The following is a 24,240-nucleotide window of genomic DNA, read 5'->3' as shown; positions in this document are numbered from 1 at the left end:
AAGGAAAACCCAGACACATCACCAAAATAGGCCTAACAATGCTTTTTCATGCCAATATTCCTCTTCATCTTTGGGTTGAAGCCTTCAGTACAACAGTTTTTACAATTAATCGCTTGCCCACACCTGTCTTGAATAGGGTCTCTCCATTTGAAATTCTGTATGGTATGTCTCCCACCTATGCAATATTTCGAATTTTTGGATGCTTATGTTTCCCATACTTGCGAGATTATACTAAACATAAGTTTGAACCCAGAAGTCTCCCATGTATTTTTCTCGGTTACAACTCATCCTACAAAGGATTTCGATGCCTAGATCCTAAATCACATCGAGTATTTGTCACTCGACATGCTCGGTTTGATGAGATAGTTTTTCCATCATCTTCTCCTACTATGCAACCTTCTCATGCACTCTTAGATTATATTTCTTTTCAAGATCCTAGTCCATCAAATTATCCTTTGTCCAGCACTAATTCTTCTACAGGTTCTCGGCCATTAGCATCAGTCACTCCAACCAAGCCATGTAAATCATGTGCCTTGGAGTTGAACACATCTCGGAGTTCACCAATATCACATTGGGCTGGTTGCCCAGACACAAGTCGATCAACATTAGGATATGCAATTTTTTTGGGTGACAATTTAATCTCATGGACTTCCAAAAAGCAGTCCATAGTATCTCGATCTTCGGCAGAATCCAAATATAGAGCATTGGCACTTGCTGCAGCTGAAGTTAAATGGTTGTTAAACATGATTTAAAAATTCAACCAACAGAACCGCCAACATTACTTTGTGACAACATAAGTGCCAACATTACTTTGTGACAACATAAGTGCCATTTTCATGACTCGAAATCCAGTAGCTCAACGAAGGTCCAGGTATATTGATATTGATATTCACTTTGTTAGGGAATTAGTCTGCAGTGGTATATTGAAGATTAAACATGTTCCATCAACCTTGCAAATAGTAGACATATTCGCCAAAAGTCCAACAAAACCTTTGTTTATGCTATTCTGATCCAAGCTTCGCGTGTTGCCAACCATGCTTGACTTGAGGGGGGGTGTTGGCGATAACAGAGCATTATTCTCTGGAGACAATCAAGGCAGTAATCAATCTGGAGACAATCAAGGCAGCAATCAAATAGAGAATCAATCCAAGCATTAAGGAGCAATATACGGCAATACAGACGTTGTACAAATATATAAGAGTTGATTAGTTGTAAATATAGAATATGTAGATATCTTTCCTTGTATAGCTTGTACTGCTATTTTTAGCTTTTAATACTTGTAACAATTTTCTATTTAATGAAGAATCCTACGCCATAAGCAATTGCTGTGGTTTCATTATTGTCTCTAAAATCTCTTCAGAGAAGACTAGGAAGAATGAGAAAAGCAAAGGGAGAAGAAGAAATGGACAAGACGAAAAAGAATGAGAAAAGCAAAGGGAGAAGAAGAAGAGAAAGAAAAGGGTCGGTGGAAAAATTAGATGATGAAAGAGAAATGGTCAAATGGAGGTGAATAAGACGAAGAAGAAATAGAAGATTGGAGAAGGAAAAAAGAAATTTACGATTTTGCCCTTTAAAAGTTTAATTAAGTATTTAAATATTTAAAATTTGGGTTATAAACTGGGTAACCGAAAATCAATCCAAATATTTGGGTATCCAGATTTTCGGGTACCCTAAAAACCGGTTCGGTTTTTGGGTTATTTTTTAGGGGTACTTGAATATTAAAATGGCAAAACCGGTTTGGGTACCCGGTTTTGCACAACCCTAGCTACTTGAATATTAAAATGGCAAAACCGGTTTGGGTACCTGGTTTTGCACAACCCTAGCTAGTATTAATACAACTAAAGCTCAAGATGTAACAATTCCAGCCTTATTAGAAATGAAAGTACTTTCAACATTCAAAGTCTCTGTTTAATGCCAAATTTTCCGTTAGCTGAGCATTCTCTTAGAGAAAGTCTAGATGAAGTGGATGACATAAACAAAGAGAGAGAAGAAATTATACTTCATCCATTGCTCCCTTAAATAAACATGGTGGATTATAGTCAACTAAGTTTTATCTTTTTAATTGATTCTGGTATTGACTACAGAGTCAACTAAAACATTTCCAACTTGCAAGAATTGAGCTTGTTTTGTGAAGACCATTAGGTGTCACCAAGCCTAATTGCCAACACAAGCAAGAAAACAAACCACTTTTATTTCATAAATTCAATCATTCAATGGGCGGTTCAAAAGGAAAATCCCACTTTCAAGTCCAATAAGATTTGGTTTGTTAGTGGGCGTATGTTGATTGGTTAGATTAAGAGAGTTTGTCAACACAATAAGTTTTGATCACTAGTCGGCTTCCCCCCTAAAGTTTTTGGTCCATCACACCCCACCCCACACCACCCCCCCGCCCCTCCCTCTGAATAAAATACTGCCAAATTAAAGGCTTGACATGATTAGGAAATAAGGCCAAATAGTCGGGCATGGATGCACTACTTAAAATCTCTTGAATTTTGTTTAGAAGTGTTGAAGGTGGAGAGTTATAAAGATACATATACATAAAGATCATCAAAATGGTCCAACAATAGTATGACAAATACAAGAATTTTATAATGTAACTGAGTAGAGAGGTTAGTTTTAAAAAAGTACATACATGACCGAGTTCGCTCTCAGGGTGAGTGAGGTTGGCAGATTTATCCATGAAGTGTTGTCTGATAGACTGGTTCCTTAAGTAGTTGGTTATTGACTTCAAATACCTACCACTTCACATTCCTCTATCCGATCAAGCGAATAACCCACCTAACGACTTAACTCCTTTTGGTTCAAGGGGGACCAAATGACGAGTCTACGATTAAAGCATAAGACACGATAGCGTGGGTCACAGGGACAAAACGTAAGAACTAACCACATCTTAATCCCAACTGCCCCTCGCACACCCTCAACTCTAAAATCCGCCTGGTAACCGCACATCTACCATGGTTCTGTTAGGCTGTGCTTCGTTGTACGAACCTAAAACAATAGACGTAGTTTAGCATAATTTACAAGCATTTGGAGGCTCATCACTGACATCATGACACTGCACCGCTTACAAAATCAAACAACCAATCGCACCAACCTGTCGCTGTGCCGAAATCTTCTCCTGTCCCATGCCACAATCTCATGTGGTGCGCATACCCTTGCGCGACAGGACTATGATAACACACCACCCCATCCTCTCACCACCTCGCTGGTCCATGGCTCCTAGGGTGTCAGACGGCTGGAGTGCATACGTTGTCGTTCAGCACTAAGATAATTGGTTGACGTACAAAGCCGCCCACTAGCAAAACCAACTACACGGCGGCGGCGGCATATGGTGGTTGGAGAAATTCCGCACCCCGACAAAAAAGATAGTCCGTGAGAGGGGGTAGTAAACGATGGGTTACGAGCGAAAAAACCGCGCTTATGGACTGCAATGGGATATAAGGGTGGGGGGTGACGAACGGTCAAAACTAGTTTACGAAGCCAACGGAAATCGGGGGCCCATTACGCAACGGGTGGCATCTGGTTCGGTTGGGGTCAACATGCCTTCAATGCTTGATGACATTCTGGCGAACAACAACCTATTGCATATTAAGTAAGAAGCACAAGATAGAAATCATACTGTGAATGAGAGTTAATAACTTGAAAAAATCTACTTCAAGATCTTCATTTTTCTCTTTTTGCCCATGGACCGTTAACAGGAAGATACGAGACATTAAGTAGAATGAAGCAAGGAAGAGTCGAGCGGATCGGTCGTTTCCTCACAAGGGTAGTTTAGAATTTGGGCATAAGAGAGCGGTTAAGGCAGTTAATGTTTAGACAAATTACGAACAAGAGATCTGTTATGTCTGAATGGAACAGAGATGAATGTTTTAAACCGCCTATTAAATAGTTTGCCCGGTTCCCGGGATTGAAACTTTGATCGATCGGAGTCCCAAAGCAATCATGGGTTATTTGTTGTCTCTAACCAAATAGATAAAATAAGATAGGATCCACGTAAGGGGCAAGGATGCGAGTGTTGAATGCACACTTCCACCTCACCGACGGCGTAATTGGTGAAGGAAGTTGCAGGCAAGTAGATTAAGGGAACATTCTTTCATAAAACACGGCCATAAGAGGCGGATGTGTCGATCAATGTGTAGAATGAGTGGGCAGCGGGTAAGGAGGCTAAAAAAAGGTGGAAAGAGTGGAATGCGAACAAGATGAGAAATCGTAGATTCATGAAATAAGTATATATATATTTAATTTTAAGACCTTGTTAGTATTAAAAAGATCCCAATCTGGTAGATTATTTATAGAGCAAGTACGTATACATTAATGGATGTATAATTTAATTATTTGTAAGAGAGGAGAGTTTTGCTCCCTAGTGACCAATTATTATTACTTGTAGCGACATACGATACATTTGCTGTACGTAGCTATACGTAATATTACAATTTATTATTCATCATGCGTACAAAATATTAGTAAACATGTATAAAAAGTCAGCACGTCCGAGGTGACCGATGATGTGAGAAATGGTAGATTCTTATGTTCATTGAGGATTCACCAGGCGACATTGTTTCCTGATTTCTCCAGCATTTCCTGCTCCTACGTTTCCCATCTTCTTCATAGAATCAGCAAAAGCCTTGAAGAAATCTTTTGACTTCTGAAGCTTTTCCACTTTCTTTTCTGCATTTTTATCCGTGAGCAGTGCAGCATCAGATTGCAATAGGCCCTTGTTTTGGAGCAGGATATTGAAGTAATTGCTATCAAATGTGGAGGAACTATTAGGGTCAAATTCAACAGTTGTGGCACGATTATTCGGTGGGCACTGAACTTTTAGGAATTCAGCGTAAGTTGCATTTAGGGAAGGATCGACATCACTGTTTTTGGTAAAGTTGTAAAGCCTATTTGAGAACGTTGCGCAACGAGCAACACCAATGGTATGGGCACCTGCCAGCTCAAGGGCGTTGCATGATTTCAGTTTACACAACTCTTGAATCTTTGTACGTACTTGCATTAAACATATGAAAGTCTGTAATTAAATTAAACAATTATACCTGATAGAGCAACAAGATCGTCATCGTCAAGACCTTTACTGGCAAATAATTATGAAGTGTGGTGAAGTTTGAGAATGATGAAGGGATATTGTCTCCAGTGACTTCAGATGCAAGGGAAATATTGCCATCTTTTCTTCCAGTAAGCACAGGCCACAGAGGCTTAAACTGCAATTAAACCATAGTACACATATTTTACCTTATGCTTCTTGTATAGTTCAAATAATATATAGTTAAGGCCAGGGCATACCGGCGGGATGGAATCAAAATCAAGATAAGGCAAGTAAGGAAACAGAATCACGAGCAGCCAAGGCGAGAATCTCAGCACAGGAAACAACTGCAGGGCAGAGCTTCTCTATTTCAGTTTTGATTTCATCAATTTCATCATAACCTTGCAGGGTTGTATGAGCTATTGCATCCTTTTCAGCCTTGGTGACTGTTATGCCTAAAAAATCACGCTTATGTCAGCCCAATAAATGTCTTTTTGTACTAGCTGCCAAGCCCATATCTCCTCAAAGATATTCTTACCAACCCTATCTCCTTTCAAAAAATGAATGGATGAGAGTCTTCCATGTGTCAAGGCAACTTACAAAACACTCATTACATTGAGTGTTTGGGTGTATAAATTGGCACCTCTCTTCCCAAAGAGGGGGGTTGGGCATATGAGAGTTAGGCATAGATCTAAGCTCAATTTTCTCTCTCTCTAAACACTGTATTTCTTCATCTTTATATGTCTTATGGGCAATATCATAGAAATAGTTAGAGATCAATAAAATAATAGTGGATGTAGGAGTCACTTGTTTGAGCATCCGAACCACTATAAAAACCTCTCTTGTCAGTTTATTATTTACGTTTTCTGCAACATATATAATCTCAGCACTATATTCAAATCTCATGGATCTATTCATGTGTGTCTCCTGAGTCAGCTCAGCGTTTCCCACGTGCGAGTCGTTGGCGTCCAAAATCAAACGTCAACAGTTTGGTGGCCCATGCAGGTCCGACTCTCACACCTACGTCCAAGTTCCTTGATGGCATGCTCAGATCTCAAACCTGCGTCCGAATTCTCCAATCGCGTGGCCAGATCGCAGATCACACGCGTTAGAATTCTCCAATTGCATGGCCAGATCGCACGCGTCAGAGTTCTCTGATTACGTGGCCAGATCGCGGATTGCACAAGTTAGAATTCTCCAATCGCGTGGTCAGATCACAGATCGCACACGTCAGAATTCTCCAATTGAGTGGCCAGATCGCAGATCGCATGTGTTAGAGTTCTCCGATCACGTGGCCAGATCACAGATCGCACACGCAGGTCGTCCTGATCCTCGGCTTCAGATTGTTGATCTTTAGCTTCAAATCGCGTGTTCAGATCGCTGATCACACACTGAGATCGCTGATCTCTTATGCTCTTAGGTCGAGCTCGTTATGACCTTTCAGGTAGAGCTCGTTATGACCTTTTCAGGTCGAGCTCATTATAACCCTTTCAGGTCGAGCTCGTTTTGCTCAAGTTGAGCTCGTTTTGCTCAAATTGAGCTCGTTTTGCTCTTAAGTTGAGCTCGTTTTGCTCTCAAGTTGAGCTTTTTTTGTTCAAATTGAGCTTGTTTTGCTTAGATTGAGCTCGTTTTGCTCTCAAGTTGAGCTCGTTTTGTTCAAATTGAGCTCGTTTTGCTTTCAGGTTGAGCTCGTTATGCTTTCAGGTCAAGTTCCTAACAGATCGCGATCAGCTCCTACCTCTTAGCACTTGATCACGCCAAGAATAGTTCGAGCTCTTCAGTTCAAGAGTGCAGCCATTCAGATCAAATACCTTAGTTTCTGAAGCGCGATTATGCACTCCAAAAACTGGGGGCGTTCTGTTATGCCTAAAAAGTCACGCTTATGTCAGCCCAATAAATGTCTTTTTGTACTAGCTGCCAAGCCCATATCTCCTCAAAGATATTCTTACCAACCCTATCTCCTTTCAAGAAATGAATAGATGAGAGTCTTCCATGTGTCAAGGCAACTTACAAAACACTCATTACATTGAGTGTTTAGCTGTATAAATTGGCACTTCTCTTCCTGAAGAGGGGGGCTGGGCATATGAGAGCTAGGCTTAGATCTAATCTAAATTTTCTGTCTCTGTAAACACTGCATTTCTTCATCGTTGTATGCCTTATGGGCAATATCATAGAAATAGTCAAAGATCAATAAAATAACAGTGGATGTAGGAGTCGCTTGTTTGAGCATCCGAACCACTATAAAAACCTCTCTTATCAATCTATTAGTTACGTTTTCTGCAACATATATAATCTCAGCACCATATTCAAATCTCATGGATCCATTCATGTGTGTCTCCTGAGTTAGCTCAATGTTTCCCACGTGCGAGTCGTTGGCGTCCAAAATCAAGCGTCAACAAATACTATAAATTTTGTCAAGATCATGTAAATCTTATAGAGAACAATATAATCAAAAGATAATCTGAGAAGTTGAATATGTATATTTAATTGATTGAAGATGTTTTACAACCTAAATCCTCTTTTATACAGCGAACATTCAAGAGAGGAAAGTAAAGTGAACTGATGAAGAAAAGAGTTAGCCGAAGAGTGTAGCTCGATCAGCTTAAAGTGAAGAGTATTATTGAAACGACATCGTTTAAGTAATATTACAAAGAGACCCGCATCTTTTGACAGTTGGATAGTTTAGTCCTTTTTATTCTTACATTCCCCCTTGAGCTAGACTGAGTGTGCCTTGAGTATGTTACTAGTTTGTTTTGCCCGTATATTGACATTCTCCCTTAAACTGGGGTGTAATTCTGGGCTTCTTTTGCTGCGACTAATCCTTTGTGGATTCTACAAACTTTGTAAACAAAACTTCAACAATTTTAGTGGCTGAAATTTCAACACAACTTTACTACTCAACACAATTCAAATCTGCAAACTGAAATCAAACTGCAGTAGTTGAAATTTCCACACAATTCTGCTACTATCTGTTACTCAACACCATTCAAATCTTGCAAAATCTGCAAACTGGAATCAAAATGCAGTAGCTGAAATTTCCACACAATTCTGCTACTTTTTTGCTACTCAACACCATTCAAATCTTGCAAACTGAAATTTCAACACAAAAACTGCAAAACTGGAATCAAACTACAGTAGCTGAAATTTCCACACAATTCTGCTACTCAACGCCATTCAAATCTTGCAAACTGAAATTTCAACACAAAAACTGCAAAACTGCAGTAGTGGCTCAAACATAAATTTCAACACAAATCTGCTCAAACAGTAATTCAACTTCAGCATTAGCCACTCAAATCATTTTCAGCCCATTTTCAGTTCTGCATTTTCAATTGCACCTTTGCTACTCAATTCTACAAACTGCTCTGCTACTCAAAACAAAACCAACAAATTGTTCTACTCTAGTTTCCCAAAAAAAAAAAAAAAAACACCTGATGCATCTGCAACTCAAATTTGCAACCAGATTGAATCTGCAACTTAAATCAGAAAACTAAATATGCAAATCTGCAACTCAAATCTGCAAAGCTACACTTTCAACTCAAAAATCTACAGCTCAATCAAGTTAACAGTTCTGAAGACTAAATCTGCAACTCATATCTGCAACTTTAAATCAGTAAACTAAAACTGCAACTCAAATCTACAAAAACTACACTTTCAACTAAAAAAAAATGCACCTTGACAACTTCACAATTTTGAAAGCACAACAACCAAAACACAAATACTGCATCTACAACTTAAACTTGCAAAGTGCATTTTCAGCTCAAAAAGAAATGTGCAGCTTAATACCTTCACAATTCTGAAAACATCTGAAAGCACATCAATCAAATAGAAAAAGGCATCTGCAACTCAAATTCTGATTTTTTTTTTCAGCTATATGTTTTCTTGACTTACAACAGTCAGCTTGTTCCTGAGTTCTGTAAATTGAGAAACTGATAGTGCTTTAGTTAAGAGATCAACTATTTGGAGCTTGGAAGGGACATACTGTATAAGCAGTTTTTTGGCAAGAACTTGCTCTCTAATATAGTGAGCATCAATCTCAATGCGTTTGGTTCTTGCATGAAACACAAGATTAGCTGCTAGGGCCCTAACACTCACATTATCACACCAAATAACAGGAGTGACATTAACTTGTAAACCCAACTTAGTAAACAAACTTTGAAGCCATGCAATTTTTGTGGCTGTATGAGCTAAAGCTCTATACTCAGCCTCTATGGAAGAAAGTGCTACAACCTTTTGTTTTCTAGAACTCCACTTAATCAAGTTGTGCCCCATGTATACACAATAGCCACTTGTAGATCTTTTGTCCTCTAGATTGCTTCCCCAATTGGCATCAGCATAGCACTCAACATTTAAAGTGCTGGCTGGTTTAAAAAGTAACCCATAGTGTTGTGTTCCCTTGATATACCTTAAAATTCTTTTGCAAGCTTGCCACTGAAGCTCTGTAGGTGCTTGCAAGAATGACTCAGTTTATTGATAGGAAAACTGATGTCTGGTCTTGTAAGAGTTAGGTATTGAAGGGCTCCTATGGTTCTGCGATAAAGACTTGGATCAGCAAAGAGTTCACTATCAATAGAACAAAGTTTGGTGCCTATAGCCATGGGTGTAGAGCAGGCATGATAATCCAGCATCTTAGTTTTAGACAGTAGGTTTGAGGCATATTTGCTTTGCTTCAAATGAATACCAGCAGCTGTTCTAGTTACTTCTAACCCCAAAAAGTATTGCAAAGAGCCAAGAGTCTTAAGAGAGAACTCATCATTTAGATATTTCATAAGTTGAGTGATAAAACACTTGTCTGATCCAGTAATAAGAATATCATCCACGTAAACAAGTACATAGATGAAAGATGAGTTGTGACAAAGGACAAACAAGCTAGAATCAGAAACTGAATTTTGGAACCCTTTGTTATATAAGGTAGTTTTTAGCTTATCAAACCAGGCTCTTAGAGCCTGTTTGAGTCCATACAAAGCCTTATTTAACTTGCAAACATAGGAAGGCCTGGTTGGGTCCTCAAAACCAACATGTTGACTCATGTAAACTTCTTCATTTAAGGTCCCATTCAAGAAGGCATTATTAACATCCACTTGTTGAATATCCCACCCATTTGTGACAGCTAAGGTGAGGATTATCCTAATGGTAGATGGCTTGATAACTGGACTAAATGTTTCAAAATAATCTAGGCCAGGAGTTTGTTGAAAACCCTTAGCAACAAGTCTAGCTTTGTACTTTTGCAGGGAACCATCAGCATTGTATTTTGTTTTAAAGACCCATTTCTTACCTACAATATTCTTATTGGGAAGAGGAGGAACAAGGACCTATGTGTCATTTTTCAGTAATGCATCAAATTCACCTTGCATTGGTCCTTTCCATGCAAGACTATAGAGGGCTTCAAATACAGTGTTAGGTTCAGGAACAACAGCTGTGATTTCTGAATTAAGAGTTTTGGAATGTACTGTATTGAAAGAAGCTGATGCTGCTTTGGATCTTGTAGTCATAGGATGTGTATTAGTGCTAGATGATTTGAGACTCATGAAATTAGTAGAATCCTTTAGTGATGTGAGATCAACCTCAAGTAAGCATGGAGGTAAATCGTGATATTTAGAGAGGATAGGCAGATAAGGGACTGAAGTGTTTGAATTTGTAGGTTGGTGTGTGGACAGATGAGGAGCTGAAGTGTTTGAATTTATAGGCTGGTGTGTGGACAGATGAGGGGCTGAAGTTTTTGAATTTATAGGCTGGTGTGTGGGCAGATGAGGGGCTGCATTGTTGGAATTTTTAGGCTGGTGTGTGGAAGTATTTGATTCTGTAATTGGAGATGGGGAAGTGTTTGATGATACTGGCTTGGTTAAAGGTCCAGGTTGAGATGTTAAATTATATGGTGTGTAATTATAGGGTAATGTAAGATCAACTTTAAGATTACAGGCTGGTAATGGTTGATTTGGTGAAATGACAGGAAAAGAATCAACTGAGGTACTTGGGTATGCAGGTTGGTGTGAGTTTACGGTTAATGGTTTGAACTGTATTGGGCTGAAAGTAGGTAAGAAAGTGTGATGTGTAGTATGTGAGTTTGTTGAATTAGCACCAGCTGCTGCTGTTAGAGAATCAGAATTACCTGAGGAATTTGTTACAGTTGAGGGATCTTTAGAAGGCCTTTGTGGAGACTTAGGAGAAGGTACAGGTGTGAGTGGAAAAGGTAGAAATGTACTAGCTATAGACTGATTATGAGATGACTCAACACTAGATTCAAAATTAGATTGAGGAACAAAAGTGTTAAGAGAGAAAGGAAACTCTAGTTCATTGAATTTAACACTAGGTGAAATAACTAGTTTCCCATTGGGTTGTAGACATTTGTAGCCCTTATGAACTAGGCTATACCCAACGAAGACACATTTGGTACTATGAAACTGAATTTATGACGATTAAAAACTCTAAGGTAAGGGAAGCAAGAGCATCCAAAGACTGTTTAGCTTTCATAGTTAGGAGATACTTTAAAAAACACTTGATAAGGTGAGACATTGTTTAACACAACAGTAGGCATTCTATTAATTAAGTAAACAACAGTTTCAAAAGATAACCACAAAAAATGAAGAGGCATTGAAGCATGAGCAAGCAAGGCTAATCTTGTTTCCACTATGTGCCTATGTTTTCTTTCACTTCTACCGTTTTGTTGATGGATATGTGATCATGAATGTCTAAACTGAATGCCTAAGTTTGTGAGATATGTATGAAGTGCTATGAATTCCCCTCCTTGATCAGACTATAAACATTTTAACTTGTAACCAAATTGCCTCTCAGCAAGATGATGAAATTTAATAAATATGGACTTAACTTCAGCTTTAGTTCTAAGGGGAAACAACCAAATGTATCTGCTGTAGTCATCAAGGAACTGTACGTAATACCTAAAGCCTTTAGAAGAAGGTAAAGGGGCATACCCCATATGTCACTGTGAACTAATTCTAATGGAGCAGTGGCACGAGAAAGAGAAGGAGGGAAACTTGCATTGTGAAGTTTGCCTAGTTGACATGCATCACAAAATAAAGAGGAAGTCTATGTGTGTGTGACAGATCTTGAGTTAGTTAGGTTGGATATGATTTTATGTAAGATGATGGAATGTGGGTGTCCTAGTCTTCTGTGCCAAGTTATACAATCTTGAGCAATTGTATTAACAGTGAAACATAAATTTTTAGTACCAAGAAAAGCTAAGGCAGTATGCACATCAGTACTAGCAGTAATACTATCATTTTTTGGCACATCAAGAAGATTAGGCACAACAGTATCAGAATGCATATCAGAAATTTTTGACACAACAGAGGCAGTGTGAACATCAGCAAGCACATCAATATGTTCTAAATGCATATCAGTAGATTTTAGGCACAACAGAGATAGTATAAGCATCAGTAAAATCATCATTTGTAGGCATAGCAATATTCTCTTTATTCATTAGACTATTGCATATTACAGGACTGCAAGTGTTTGAAACAGAAGACAAAATATCAGATTCAAGTTTACACTGCTCTTGAGTGAGTTTTGGATTGAGAAGACTAGTGGTATCTAGGACATGCTGATTACAAGTATTATTAGAACAATGGGAAGACAAGTCATTTTTTACTACATTATTTCAATGTGAAACACAATTATTCAGACTAAAATTTTGACTGTGAGACTTTGAGGGTTGTGCAGAACAGACAGGTTTGGTGTAGGGAATATTTAGCTGATATAAGCCATCTTTAAGATCCCTATGCAGTAACATTTCCCTGGTTGTTTGATCCTTAGCAATGCAACAATTAGCATTAAATTCAACAATCACTTTATTGTCTTTTGTAAATTTTGAAATGCTAAGTAAGTTTTTGGTAATTTTAGGTATACATAATATGTTTTTGAGATATAAACATTTAGAATGGAACTGGCTGGGTAATAGAGTGTTACCAGTATGGGAGATGTCAAGGTGTTCACCATTGCCCACTTGAAGTTGATTTCATGTAACGCCCCACTTGAGGTACGTACTTAAGATTTGCTGTATTGCTTAAATGTTCATTGATTCAGTTTTAATTAAGTTTGTATGTTGAGTTGGTTGAGTGTTTGCCTTGAAATTGGTTGAGACTTAAGAGATCTTGGAAATACAATCTTCGCTGGGGCGAAGAATAGTTTTCGCCGCGGTGACGTTGACTTGGTGATGCGGTGTCGGTTCTGTCAGTTTTTGTCAGGGCGACGGAATTTGCTTCGCCGCGACGACATGACGGCAGAAAAGTTTCTTGAGTTTCTAGAGAATTCTTTCTTTTGGGCACAATGACCATTCTACCCCTAATTAGCAGGAAAAGTATGGAGTAAAATGTAAGAAAATTTCATGGAGAATAGATTAGTGTGGGGGTGTGAATGTAATGAATCAAAGGATATAGATGGAATTTCTAAAAAAGAACAAGGGCAAAATGGGAAAGGAAGTTTATAATATGAGCTAAAAAGGGTTAAGTGACAAAAACCCTTCTTTTTCATTCAGTTCCACTGCCATACCCATTCTCTAAATTCTCTCAATTTTTCCTTTCAATTTTCCCAAGATTTATAAGGAGTTTAAGAGAGCTTTTGGGTAATTTTAGTAGGGATTTCATCTAGAGCATCCTAAGGTAAGGATTCTTGCTTTAGATGTGAGTTTTGCTTATGGTTATATTGAAGTCTTATATTGTTATTATTGTTCTTGTTGTTGTTTTAAGTTGAAGAGAGAAGACAAAACAACAAGAGGAAGGAAAAGTGGTAGAGAAGTCACTTTTTCACAGGGTAAGTAAATCCAACCAAGTTGAGATTTAAATAAGCTTTTGAGTAGAGATTGAGTAGAGATGTATGCATGTATAAGTATGTAGTATGCTTGATGAGAAATTTAGTTGAGATGAGTAGTTATTTTGTGATTGTTGAATACCCTCATGTATGAGAAGTGTTTTAATGTGTATGAAGAAGTGGAAATTGAGATGAAGTTTTGGGAGATGTTGTGTAAACCTATTTGGAAGTGCTTTTCTTGACAGGGATTATGATTATATGAGGGAGTTTTCTCCCATTTTGGATGGCTAGAGAATGAAGTAGAGTAGTAATTATAGTAGAGTTTTTGTATGCACATGAGTTATTTGTATGCATTTCCTAATTGCATTAATGAGCATAAATCACCCATGTGCATAAGTTGTGCCTTGAGTAATAGCTTGAGATCGAGTAGAGACTTTTGAGTATAAGCTACACTATGAGTAGTAGTTTGAGAAAGAGTAGAGAATGTTAGGAATAAGCAACTCTAATAGTAAAGAGAAAGAGAGATTGAGCACTAGAGAATAAAAGAGAGAAAAGAGAATAGAGTAGGTTGTGCGATGGGGAACCCGTGAGTAATGGGTAGAGTAGTCCCGCATGTACGCCGCATTGAGAGAGCGGCATGAGTATGAGAGAGAGAAGTTGTATAGCCCGTGAGAGTGCATGCGGATGAGGGCTATACCCAAGAGTACCCGAGAAAGAGAGAGATTACACACTCACATGGCCAAGGGTTCTAAATCCATGCATAACCAAGTCCGATCAGCTAGAATGAGTAGAAGTCATGTAGAGCAGAGCAAGTCCTAGCCGTGCTTCCGCTAAGATGAGGCCGTGACTATTAAAAAGAGTTAGTAGAAAAAAAAGTTATGAGAAAGAGAAAATAGAGAAAAGTATGAAAGAGAGAGTAAATGAGAATTGTAAGGAAAGAATTAGAGAGAGAGTTACGGGGTTAGATGAGTAGAGGATTTGCTTACTGAGCATTGGTTGTGCTCACCCCGTTGTTTTCCATGTTTTTGCAGGATCTAGGTGAGGACATAGTCGAATGGGCGTCGGCAAGCGAAGGGAAATGGTTACACTGTCCACCTTGTTTTGATACTTTTGTACATGATATAACTTTTGTAAAAGAATGTATATATTTAATAAAAGAAAAATTTGGGCCCAACTTTTTATGCTACTTTATATGTATTTTCTTATGTACATGTTTTATGAGTATTTGACTAAAAAGCGGCTATTACATTTTTGGTATCAGAGCCGAGATTTTGGGATTTGACAGTGTACCATTCTCGTCACTACGATGTCCGAGAGTCGACTATGTAAGTTTATTCTTTCCTTACGTTAAGTGTTTCCTTAAATTGATCAAGTATGGTTGTTTTGTAGATGAGGCGTAGTAACAGGAGGAAGGGTAAGAGTGTGATGAATGAGGGAGAATCCTCTAACCCACTAGAACCAACTCCCCCTACCCTTGATGAGATGATGATTCGAACCATTGTGCAGCAGGTATTAGCGGAGAGTCAGGGGAGAGTTGTTCAAGAAAAAACCGAGACCCCCAATAGAGTACCGCCCACTAGACAAGAACAAGAAGGGCCGGTACCTCAGACAGTACAGACTCGGGTTGATCCGATTCAGGGGCTTGCAAACCAACACTAGCCACCAGCGTTTAGAGGTACTAGAGACCCACTAGAGGCAGAGTAGTGGTTCAAGTCCGTAGAGCGGATGGCGACACTGTTTCCTATGAATGATAGAGAGAGGATTAGATATGCCAGTTTCTTATTTAAGGGAGATGCCCGGATTTGGTGGGAATTAATGGAGGAGACTCATGATATGGCCTCGATGACCTGGGAAGAATTCAGAAGGTTGTGTGAGGCTGAGTATCGAACAGAAGATCGAGTACATGAGAAAGTCCAAGAGTTTATTCATCTGAAGCAGGGGACTAGTACTGTGAAATAATATTCAGTAAGATTCAACTCCCTTGCTCGTTTTGCACCTGGGATAGTGTATACACTGGAGTTAAGAAGAGATAAGTTTGTGCAAGGGTTGAGATCAGATATTGCCCGAGATGCAATGACAAGAGCCGAGCCCCCTCATAACTACAGTGAAGCGTTAGCAAGGGCTTTAAGGGCAGAGATCTATGTAAACAAATATCTTGCAGAAGGGTTTCCCCCTTGCGCTAAATGCGGGAGAAACCATACAGGAGAGTGTTTGAGGGATAGAAATGTATGTTACAGGTGCCGATAGCCAGGGCATCTGATGAGGGATTGTAAAGTTCCCCTTCCACCTGTTCCTCTTCCACCTGTAGCTCAGACTTCTAGAGGTACCAATGCTAGAGTGTTTACAGTGGCACAGGGTGAAGCCGAGGCCAGTCCGTCAGCTGTAACTGGTCAGTTGTTATTCATGTTGTTTCCTTATATGCTTTAATTGATTATGAGGCTACCCATTCTTTTATTTCTCATGGGATGATAGAGAGATTAGGTTTGAAACCTATTAGAGTGCCTATTAAGATAGAGTTACCTGATGGGGTGAGTGTGTCGACTCAGGAGATGTTATTAGGAGAGTCCGTAGTGATCCAGGGTCGAGAGCTAACAGTTGACTTGATAGTTTTTGATATGCCCGACTTTGATGTGAATTTGGGCATGGATTTCCTAGGGAGATATGGAGTAGAAATTGATTTTCGGAAGAAGAAAGCGAGATTTAATCTCGATAGTGGAGATAAGTTTAGTTTTGGAAAGGGCCATCAATTGAGTATGTTGATTAGTAGTGTAAAGGCGAGAAAGATGTTGAGAAAGGGGTGTTTTGTTTATATTGCCCATGTAGTGCAGAGTGATGATGTTCCACAGCTAGAAATTTAGAGGGTGCCGGTAGTTCAAGAATTTTTAGATGTATTTTCGGAAGACTTACCAGGTCTGCCACCGGAAAAAGAGGTTGAGTTTAGTATTGAACTAGCACCAGGAACAGCACCAATATCTAAAGCCCCTTACCGAATGGCCCCAATAGAGCTTCAGGAATTAAAGAAGCAACTCCAAGAGCTTTTAGATAAAGGTTTTATCCGACTGAGTCATTCTCCCTGGGGAGATCCAATTCTATTTGTTAAGAAAAAGGACGGGTCACTACAGATGTGTATTGATTACAGAGAGCTGAATAAGGTGGCAGTGAAGAATAAGTACCCGCTACCTTGAATAGATGATTTATTTGATCAGTTGAAGGGAGCAGCTGTATTCTCCAAGATTGATTTACGGTCAGGGTACCATCAGGTAAGAGTGGCTGAGCAGGATATAACTAAGACTGCTTCCCGTACAAGGTATGGGCACTATGAGTTTGTAGTGATGCCATTTGGCTTGACAAATGCCCCAGCCATTTTTATAGATTTGATGAACAGATTATTCCATGACTGTCTAGATCAGTTCGCCGTGGTGTTCATTGATGATATTCTGGTCTACTCCAAATTGAGAGAAGAGCATGAGGAACATTTAAGAATAGTACTGCAACGATTGAGGGAAAAGCAGTTGTATGCTAAATTTTCCAAGTGTGAGTTTTGGGTTGACCAAGTAATATTTTTGAGCCATACAGTGTCTAAGGAAGGGATTTCAGTAGACCCAAGTAAGGTGAAGGCAATTCTTGAGTGGCAGAGGTCGAAGACAGTAAAAGAGGTCAGAAGTTTCTTAGGTCTGGCAGGTTACTACAGACGTTTTGTTGAGGAGTTCGCCCAGTTGGCTAAACTATTGACAGCTCTTACCAAACAGAAGACTCCTTTTGTCTGGACAGAAGCATGTGAGAAATGTTTCCAAGAGTTGAAGAAGAGGTTAACAACAGCTCCAATGTTAGTGTTACCGCAAGAAGGGGTAGATTATGACATTTATACGGATGCCTCATTGCAAGGACTTGGGGCAGTGTTAATGCAATTAGGTAGGGTAATAGCTTATGCCTCTCGGCAATTGAAAAAATATGAGGCAAGATACCCTACACATGATTTAGAGTTGGCAGCCGTGATTTTTGCTTTGAAGATTTAGAGGCATTATCTTTATGGTGCAAAGAGTAACATTTACACTGATCATAAGAGTTTAAAGTACTTCTTCACTCAAAAGGAGCTGAATATGAGACAGAAAAGGTGGTTAGAGCTGGTTAAGGATTATGAATGTGAGATCAAGTACCAACCGGGAAAAGCCGATGTAGTAGCCGATGCCTTGAGTAGAAAAGCCTATTTATCCCGGCTCACCAAGCAGAAAGAGCTAATAGAAGAGTTATGTAGAGAACAGATTGAAGTGATTCCGGGAAGGTTTGCCAAGTTAGAGATTCAGTTTACTTTATTGGGAGAAGTTAAAGAGAAACAAGTGGCCGATGAGTGGTGTCAGAGAGTAGCGCAACAAGTGTTTAAGGGCAAGACAATGGAGTTCCACTTAATTGATGGTGTTCTCTACTTTAGAAATCGGTTGTGCATTCCTCTGAACGATGAGTTAAGAAAGAGAATTCTTTTGGAGGCTCATGACACACCGTACACTGCTCATCCTGGAGCAACCAAGATGTATCAAGATGTATCAAGATGTAAAGAAAGGCTACTGGTGGCCAGGTATGAAGAGAGATATAGCAGGGTTTGTAGCTAAATGTCTGACGTGTCAACAGGTGAAAGCAGAACACCAAAGGCCGTCAGGATTACTTCAGCCACTTAGTATTCCAGAATGGAAATGGGAGAGCATTTTGATGGATTTTAATATAGGCCTCCCTAAAGTACAGAAAGGTTATAATGCTATTTGGGTGATTGTGGATAGATTAACTAAGTTTGCCTATTTCCTTCCAATAAAGGAGAGTACAACCTCGGATCAGTTGGCTCAAATTTATGTGAAAGAGATAGTCAGGTTGCATGGTGTGCCCAAGATTATAGTGTCAGACAGAGATTCAAGATTTGTCTCAGCTTTTTGGACTAGTTTATAGAAAAATTTGGGTACCCGTTTGGCATTCAGTACTGCCTATCATCCTCAGATGGATGGTCAAACAGAGAGAACAAATCAGGTACTTGAGGATATGTTGAGAGCCTGTTGTATGGATTATAGAATGTCATAGCATGAAATGTTACCGTTGGTGGAGTTTGCCTACAATAACAGTTATCAGTCTACAATTAAGATGGCACCTTACGAGGCTTTGTATGGTAGACGATGCAAGTCTCCACTACATTGGGATGAGATAGGTGAAAAAGATGAGTTGAGCACTGCTCTTGGGCCAAAGATAACTTAGAAGGTGATAAAGGATGTAAGATTAATTAGAAAAAGAATGAAGCAAGCCCAAGATCGACAGAAAAGTTATGCCGATTTAAAGAGGATAGAAGTGGAATTTCAAGTGGGTGATAAAGTGTTTTTGAGAGTTTCTCCTTCCAAGCGAGTGATGCGCTTCGGGAACAAAGGGAAGTTAGCACCGAGATTCATAGGTCCATTTGAGATATTGCAACGAGTGGGAAAGATTGCCTATAGATTGGCACTACCACCTAGTATGGACAAGGTGCATGATGTTTTCCATGTCTCAATGCTGCGGAAGTATGTAAGTGATCCCTCCTATATCTTGAGTGTAGAGGATGTTGAGTTAACAGAGAACCTCGTGTATGAGGAACGTCCAGTACAAATTCTAGATCGAAGGATTAAAGAACTCCGAAACAAGAGTATTCCGCTAGTGAAGATCCTTTGGAGGAATCACAATGTAGAAGAAGCGACATGGGAGGTAGAACAAGACATGCAGAATCGCTTCCCGGAATTATTCGTGTGAATTTCGGGGACGAAATTCTTTTAAAAGGTGGAGAATTGTAACGCCCCACTTGAGGTACGTACTTAAGATTTGTTGTATTGCTTAAATGTTCATTGATTCAGTTTTAATTAAGTTTGTATGTTAAGTCGGTTGAGTGTTTGCCTTGAAATTTGTTGAGACTTAAGAGATCTTGGAAATACAGTCTTCGCCGCGGCGACGTTGACTTGGTGATGCGGTGTCGATTCTGTCAGTTTTCGCTGGGGCGACGGAATTTGCTTCGCCGCGGCGACGAGATGGCAGAAAAGTTTCTTGAGTTTCTATAGAATTCTTTCTTTTGGGTACAATGACCATTCTACCCCTAATTAGCAGGAAAAGTGGGAAGTAAAATGTAAGGAAATTTCGTGGAGAATAGGTTAGTGTGGGGGTGTGAATGTAATGAATCAAAGGATATATATGGAATTTCTAAGAAAGAACACGGGCAAAATGGGAAAGGAAGGTTATAATATCAGCTAAAAATGGTTAAGTAACAAAAACTCTTCTTTTTCATTCAGTTCCACCGCCATACCCATTCTCTAAATTCTCTCAATTTTTCCTTTCAATTTTCCCAAGATTTATAAGGAGTTTAAGAGAGCTTTTGGGTAATTTTAGTAGAGATTTCATCCAGAGCATCCTAAGGTAAGGATTCTTGCTTTAGATGTGAGTTTTGCTTATGGTTATATTGAAGTCTTATATTGTTATTATTGTTCTTGTTGTTGTTTTAAGTTGAAGAAAGAAGACAATACAACAAGGGGAAGGAAAAGTGGTAGAGAAGTCACTTTTTCACAGGGTAAGTAAATCCAACCAAGTTGAGATTTAAATAAGCTTTTGAGTAGAGATTGAGTAGAGATGTATGCATGTATGTAGTATGCTTGATGAGAAATTTAGTTGAGATGAGTAGTTATTTTGTGATTGTTGAATACCCTCATGTATGAGAAGTGTTTTAATGTTTATGGAGAAGTGGAAATTGAGATGAAGTTTTGGGAGATGTTGTGTAAACCTATTTGGAAGTGCTTTTCTTGACAGGGATTGTGATTATATGAGGGCGTTTTCTCCCATTTTGGATGGCTAGAGAATGAAGTAGAATAGTAATTATAGTAGAGTTTTTGTATGCACATGAGTTGTTTGATGAAATGCCTAAGAGAAGTATGAATATGATTAGTCAACCTTAATTCTTGCAACATTGCATATTGGCATTTCCTAATTGCATTAATGAGCATAAATCACCCATGTGCATAAGTTGTGCCTTGAGTAATAGCTTGAGATAGAGTAGAGACTTTTGAGTATAAGCTACACTATGAGTAGTAGTTTGAGAAAGAGTAGAGAATGTTGGGAATAAGCAACTCTAACAGTAAAAAGAAAGAGAGATTGAGCACTAGAGAATAAAAGAGAGAAAAGAGAATAGAGTAGGTTGTGCGATGGGGAACCTGTGAGTAATGGGTAGAGTAGTCCCGCATGTACGCCGCATTGAGAGAGCGGCATGAGTATGAGAGAGAGAAGTGATATAACCCGTGAGAGTGCATGCGGATGAGGGCTATACTCGAGAGTACCCGAGAAAGAGAGAGATTACACACTCACACGGCCAAGGGTTCTGAATCCATGCATAACCAAGTCCGATTGGCTAGAATGAGTAGAAGTCACGTAGAGCAGGAGCAAGTCCCGGCCGTGCCTCCGGTAAGATGAGGCCGTGACTATTAAAAAGAGTTAGTAGAAAAAGAAGTTATGAGAAAGAGAAAATAGAGAAAAGTATGAAAGAGAGAGTAAATGAGAATTGTAAGGAAAGAATTAGAGAGAGATTTACGGGGTTAGATGAGTAGAGGATTTGCTTACTGAGCATTAGTTGTGCTCACCCCGTTGTTTTCCATGTTTTTGCAGGATCTAGGTGAGGACACAATCGGATGGGTGTCGGTAAGTGAAGGGAAATGGTTACACTGTCCATCTTGTTTTGATACTTTTGTACATGATATAACTTTTGTAAAAGAATGTATATATTTAATAAAAGAAAATTTTGGGCCCAACTTTTTATGCTACTTTATATGTATTTTCTTATGTACATGTTTTATGAGTATTTGAGTAAAAAGCGGCTATTACATTTCAACCACAATAATCCTTGCTGACTTATAGATGACTCAAATCTGAAGCTACATGATCAGTAGCTTCAGAATCCATGTACCATATGGTGTCAGTAGGTGTGAAACGTGTAGCAGTGGCTATTTGAGAACTTTGCAAGTTTGGACCATAGTGTGCAGCAGGAGCATAATTTGAGGCTGCTAGAAATGCCTGATTAGTGCTTGTTGGTTGTTGGCTTGACAAACCAAAAACACTAGAAGAACCAGTAGTTATGGGAATGTTGCCTGAACTTGGAGATACATTCGTGTAGCCAGCAACTCCAAAGGAAGGGCCAAACTAAAATGGTTGTTGCTTGGAATCAGGACAAGAGCAATCTGATGAGTGTTAAAGTTTTGGAATTGCTGAGGATGTGAACCAGGTGAACCAGAAAAACCACCAACCAATTGTGAGGAACCATACTGTAAAGCTCTATTATAGGCAACATTAAACCTATGATAACACTGCACAGCTGAATGCCCTATCTTGTTACATACTTGACAGATAAGTTTGTTCCTGTTAGCACCACGACCTCTGCCTCTTCCATAAGATACATAACCAGGAGGTCTAGGAGGAAACATCTGATTACCAGACTGTTGAAAAACTGGATTATGTGAACCAATTGAATAGGTGTCAGATGGTGTTGTATAGGTCTGATGATGGTGTGGATTACCAAGGGAATTAAAGGAAGGTACATTGTTGTTGAACAAGGGTGAGGTTAGGGACCTGTCTACTGTTTGGTTTTGTGAGAAGTTTGAATTGTTTCCTGCACTTCCAGACACATTTGTGACAGCTAAATGAGCAGCATTTGTAAGAGCTAGATGAGAAGATTGTTATATAGGTCAATAGAGTTGAACTTTTCTAATCGGATTTCATACTTCTGAAGCAGAAACTATGCTTCTTGAAGCGTTATTGAATCAATTTTTGACACCAGTCTAGAAGTAAGGGTTACTACTACAGGGTCATATTCTGGTCCTAAACCATCAAGGACATATTGTAAGTAAATCCTCATCTGAGATGATTAAGCCATTAGTTGACAGACTCTCACTTATCTCTTTCATTTTCTTGATGTAATCTCCAATACTTAGATTACATTTTTGTGTTGTTTGCAACAAATTCTTAAGATGTAGAGCACGAGCTTTGTAATCATAAACAAATTCATTCTCTAAAACTCTCCAAATCTCAATTGAGTATCTACATTTTGACACATTACGAAACATACTCTCTGATATAGAAGCTAGTAGCCAATTGACTAAGAACTTATCCGTACGTTTCCACATAACATAGTCTGGATTGATTTTGTCAGATCTAACCCTAACATCTTCCTTGAGCTCACTTAGGTCATTATCAATTGATGATTCTGCAAGAATTAAAGGTGCAGGGCAAGAAATTTTACCGAGTAAGCGATCTTCAAGCTCATGAGAGCCAACAGCAAACAAGACCAGCAAGCTCCAAAATCGGTAGTTGTCGCGCGTAAGTTTAGGGCTGATTACTTGTAAACTGGAAGCAAGTGCAGCGTTGGAACGATTAAGTGATTCTCTAAGCATTTCCTCAATGCGCTTAGGCAAGATTAAGGAGGAGGAACCAGGTGTTTTAGCCATTTGACGCTAGTCAAGGCTCTGATACCATGTAAATCTTAGAGAGAACAATCGAAAGATAATCTGAGAAGTTGAATCTGTATATTTCATTAATTGAAGATGTTTTACAACCTAAATCCTCTTTTATACAGTGAACATTCAAGAGAGGAAAGTAAAGTGAACCGATGAAGAAAAGAGTTAGCTGAAGAGTGTAGCTCGATCAGCTTAAGTGAAGAGTATTACTGAAACGACATCGTTTCAGTAATATTACAAAGAGACCCGCATCTTTTGATAGTTGGACAGTTTAGTCCTTTTTATTCTTACAGATCAAACTTAAATACTGTTAGATTTGGTAAATCTAAATTATACATTATCTAATCATGACATTATAAGTTTAGCTCATGCAATTAATTGGTTCCATGAGGCGATAGGGATGACATACATACCCTAATAAAACAATCATGGAAATGTAGTCTAAGCAGTTTAGCAGCCAAAACAGGTTTAGCTTTAAGTTGTCTTGATGTGATGTTCCTCACAAGCTCCTCAGCTTTTGGACAACTTGTCTTGTATTGGTTCTAAACCAATGCCGACCCTTTTGCATTACAAACCCTAACCACACTAAACACAAGAAGAGAAACCATTAAAATGAATATGCTATTTCTAGACGTCATTTCTGCTGGTTGTAGAATAGAAATCAACAATGTTGATGTGTGATTTTGACACCAACCAAGCACACGTGTGAAATACTGAGCTAGCCCAGAAGACACACGCGGGTGAAAGGAATGAGTAAAAAGTAGGGAACAACGTTTAAAGTGGTTCGGATGCTCAAACAAACGACTCCTACATCCACTGTTATTTTATTGATCTCTGACTATTTCTATGATATTGCCCATAAGGTATACAAAGATGAAGAAATACAGTGTTTACAGAGAGAGAAAATTGAGCTTAGATCTATGCATGCCTAGCTCTCATATGCTCAGCCCCCCTCTTCGGAAAGAG

General features: G+C 39.0%; 1 pseudogene; it reads right to left on the bottom strand.

The window, feature by feature from the left end:
* Positions 1-4,531: 4,531 nt before the first annotated feature.
* On the bottom strand, positions 4,532-23,912 carry LOC116105549 (annotated as a pseudogene).
* Positions 23,913-24,240: the final 328 nt, after the last annotated feature.

Source organism: Pistacia vera, unplaced genomic scaffold (genome assembly GCF_008641045.1).
Source record: "Pistacia vera cultivar Batoury unplaced genomic scaffold, PisVer_v2 Contig50, whole genome shotgun sequence".
NCBI classification, from domain to species: Eukaryota; Viridiplantae; Streptophyta; class Magnoliopsida; order Sapindales; family Anacardiaceae; genus Pistacia; species Pistacia vera.
Note: the sequence above shows the minus strand (reverse complement) of the source record. Positions and strands in the feature narration are given on the sequence as shown.